This window comes from Rhamphochromis sp. 'chilingali', assembly GCF_963969265.1.
Source record: "Rhamphochromis sp. 'chilingali' genome assembly, chromosome: 4".
Taxonomy (NCBI): Eukaryota; Metazoa; Chordata; class Actinopteri; order Cichliformes; family Cichlidae; genus Rhamphochromis; species Rhamphochromis sp. 'chilingali'.
In genome coordinates this window covers 39,712,576-39,717,322 of record NC_137948.1, presented here as the reverse complement: position 1 = coordinate 39,717,322, position 4,747 = coordinate 39,712,576, and positions in this window count along the sequence as shown.

The window sequence follows — 4,747 nt, the reverse complement described above, 5'->3', positions numbered from 1 at the left end:
AATTTGGAACAGCAGAGCTAGTGGGACAACTCAACAGAGGGTGAAGGGAAACAAAATCAATAAATACACAATGTAATGCAGGAAGAGTAAACATGAGGGGAACAAAGCTGAACCTAATACTATAAAAACAGACATGGAGAGTAAACTGAAAACTAAACACACAGGTCACCAAAACTGAACAACAAATAACCAAACAAAGGGAACACAGCTGATGCAGACTTGATGCAAAAGGGCATAACATAATCTGAGTATACACACTCATGACTAATCTTGAGCTGCAGTGACTGTATTTTAAAGTCTGTGCACATCTGGTGAACTGCAGCGTGGCAGACTCATCTAACCCACAAATGATCATTATTAAAATACTTTCCATCCTCCCAAGCTGTGGTGGGACATGTGGAACATTGACTTTGTCACTGATATTAAGTTATTTTTTCAAGAAAGTGGCACATGCACTGAATAGTCAAACTACTCCAACAATGACTCATATGAATGAGATATTTGTTGTGTTTCAGCTGGATTGCACAGCATTTGGAAGACCTGCATGTGAGAACATTTTCAATAACATAACAACATTACCATTAACTCACTGGAATAAGGCTATTATTTAATGCGTAATTTATAACATTTATTTCAGTTCTGTTTATCTGTTTATATTTCCCATTTTATTTCTTGACCTCAGTCCTTTTGTCCCTCCCATCCAAGACATGAGGAGGTCACTGTATTCTGCTCACTTATATGCTTTTACCCACAGTCACACACTGACAATATGATAACACAGAGATGATTGGATAATCAAGTATTACTCGGATATAAGTCCTCTAAATTTGTGTTTATTTGTTTTCCTTTAATGACAGTAAAACATGACAGTGGCAGTCAGAGGAAGCTGGTTAGGTTTTACATGTACATTTACACTAAAGTTCAGCAAAATGACAGATGAATCCCTTTACTGTGGTTTTACATGACAAAGAAAAAAAAGGTGATATTCGCTAATTCTAAACTAACAACATTTTGCTTCAATGTAATCACAGAAGGAACTCCGTAAAGGTCTTCCTTATATGAATATCTGCAGTTCAGAATACAAAACATAAAGAAGGGTGACTCGATTCAGTTTTATGTTTGATTAATTGGTTTCTTTGTATTAATTTGAATTATGATGTCAGTAATGTATTTGCAGAGCACAAAGAGAGCTTTAAACACAACCTATGGGTTAAAGGAAATGTAAATACAAAAACACCTAAAACAATAATTTGTTTTCCAATTATTAGATAATTGCAATAATCCAGAGAAATGGAATGAAAAAGCAAAAATCAATAGGTTATATCTGATCAATATTCCAGGAGAAGTAGTGATTCTTATCAATTGTGGACAGACGAATGGACAAGATGAACTAATAAGAATGAAATATATAACAATATATTTTTAATGTGCAATTGAGCAGAAAAGCAGTTCAGATAATGTGTTAGCACAAATAAAAATAACAGATACAATGATAATTGTATATATAATAAGAATGTGGTGAGATTCGAGTGTATGTAATAAGTTTCTGTATATATTTTGACACCTCACGTGTTAATAAAGTAAACATGAAGCATTTTTCTCTCAACCTGATTCTCTCATGTTTCACATCAATAGAAACGTGTTTAGGTGTTGACGGCACAAATTTGTTCTCAGCTACACAGTCATGCTCTCCAGAATCAGCAGACCGGGTTAGCATCACTGCCACAGGTCAGAGTCACTGAAATGTTCTCCTGGGTTTACCAGACAGATTTACTCACGCTGAGGGAGACTTTGGAGCATCTGGGGGGAAAAACAGGAAGGTAATTGTAGTTTTTGAACAAAATCAAACATCTTTGTAAGTGTAAATGACAGGATGGATGTTGTTAGTCTACTCTAGGACTCAAAGTACTTTACACAGCATGACTCTTTCACGCATTCACACAAACACTTTTTTCTATGCACATATTCACACCCTGATGGATGCATCAGGGAGCAAATTGGCATTGGTATCTTGCCCAAGGATATTTGCCATGCAGACTGGAGCAGCAAGGGATTGAATCACCAACCTGAGCTACAGCCACTCCAGCAGGATTTAGCAGGAATACTGATGTCCACAGAGACATTATGACTGACCAGTCTGATCAAATTATAGTTTCTTAGTGAACATGAATGCCAGTTCAAACTTTCCACTTTACTTGCCTCTTTTCTGTAGCAGTAAAAGAAAAGTTTGCACATCATCTTGAAACCATGGACAGATATGTTGGAGAGTTGGTTCAATAATTTCTTATTGGAAAAAACAGTAAGCTTTACTGCATTTTTGGGTGGTTTGAGCCTACCCCAGCTATGATGACATGTCAAAGAATAACAATAATGGATTGCATTTATATAGCACTTTTAGGTGGGTGAAGTGTCTTGCCCAAGGACACAATGACCGAGACTGTCCGGGCCGGGGCTCAAACTGCCAATCTTCCGATTACAAGACAAACTGCCAACTCTTGAGCCACGATCGCTCCATGGTGGCGCGATCATGCCAGAATCCCAAAGAATTCCTCACTAGTCGCTCACAGGACAAATGCAGACTCACATTTTAAACACAATTAGTCAGAAGTCTTTGCAAATGATGGGGAATTGACAAAATGTATCAACTAGAGGTATACGTTTGTTGAACTACTGTGAGCAAAACCTTATTGACAATTGATACAGATGATCAAAAATCAAATGAAAGTCTCTAAAGAGAGATAAAATCGATCAGTGAGAAGAAAAATTGTTGAATCTGAGAAAAATGAAATTATTTCCACTCACATTTCACATCGATAGAAGTATATTCAGATGTCTTCCTTCCCAATGTATTTCCAGCTATACAGTAATACTGTCCAGAGTCAGAGGGCTCAATGGATCTGAAGGCAAGCTCGGGTTCTTTACTAAGAGGTGTTCTTCCATTTGTCTTGTACCAGACATACGTAGCTGCTGGGTTAGCATCACTGCTGCAGGTCAGAGTCACTGATCCGCCCTCCTTGATTTCACCAGAGGGACGCACTGACACAGAGGGAGGCTTTGGAGCATCTGGAGGAGGAAACAAAGGGAAATAAATACATGGAATTATTTCCTTCAAAGGCTGAAAAATTGACCAAATCAAAAACCTCAATGAATCTAATGCAGGGGCTTCTCAGTGAGTAGATGGCTTTAGTAGAGAGATGTTCTCAGCCACATTATCACTTTATGATCAGATCTAGACAAACGACACTATTTAAACAACCCCATTTCCTAAAAGAAACTGGCCAGATGTTTACCAATCTGCAAAACGTCTAACCTCTAATGTCTGCAAAGTGTCTAAAAACTGTGAAAACATTTCAGAAAAATATTTTTTCATATAAAATTGTCAAGACTTTGAAGACATCATCGTGTACAGTACATCAAATCATCAAAAGATTCTGAGAATTTTGAGAAATCCTCCGCTTAAGGGATGAGGCCAAAAATCCATATTAGATGCCTGTGAGCTTTGGTCCCCCAGACATTCAGGTAACATTCTGCCATTTAGATCACTGCACGGGCTCAGGAACACAGTTCACTGCACCATTCGCAAGTGCAGATTAAAGCTCAATGATGTAATGAAGAAGCCATATATATACAGGTGTATACAGGCATATAATAATAATAATAATAATAATAATAATAATAATAATAATAATAATAATAATAATAATGATAAATTTTATTTATGAGCGCTTTTCAAGTCACCCAAGGACACTTTACAATAGGATAAAACACTTAGTAAAACAATGGCAGAATAAGAACAATAAAATAAAAGCACAAGATAAAATTAACAAACAGTGGATTCACAGTGAATATGCAGATTTGAACAGATGAGTTTTGAGTTGGGATTTAAACTGGGGGAGAGAACCAATGTTTCTTATTTCTGGGGGCAGAGAGTTCCACAGCCTGGGAGCAGAGCAGCTGAAAGCTCTGCTTCCCATGGTGGTGAGGCGGAAGGAAGGTACAGTAAGCTGGATAGAAGAAGAAGAACGAAGTGAACGGGCAGAACAAGTAGTGGTTAACAGGTCAGAAAGGTAAGAAGGAGCGAGGTTATGAATGGCCTTGAAGGTGAGCAGAAGAAGTTTGAAAATTATCCGGAATTTCACAGGGAGCCAGTGAAGTTCCTGAAGAACAGGGGTGATGTGCTGGTAGGAGGGGGTTCTGGTGATAATGCGAGCAGCAGAGTTCTGAACTAGTTGAAGCTTATGGAGGGATTTTTGGGGGTGTTAGGGAGTTTTTATTGTTTTATTTGCTTATGCTTCAAAAGTTATGTTATACATATTTCACCAGACACAGTTTTCTGTAGAAACAGGAAGCTGACCCTGTGACACTGACATTTACCGAGACCAGTACAGAAATACATATCCGCAGAAGTTGACTTGCATTATATTATTCTTAGAAATTGACTTGCAACACACATACTTTGTGACACACACACACACAGCTTACACACAAACAGCATCAGGACCTGCGTAACAGGAAATGTGATTATATTTGCATATTGACGATGTAACCTATAAAAATAAACAAATACTGCAGTTCGGTGTGATTGCTCTCTGAGTAGTTCACCCGTGCAGCACGTTAATTATCTCGAGTGTCTCAGTGTTGATTATTCACCTGACTGTTTGTTAACTGTAAATCTCTGACAGGGGGAGACCATGCAAAAGAGAATTGCAGTAGTCAGTACGGGAGGTAACAAGACAAGAATGGACGT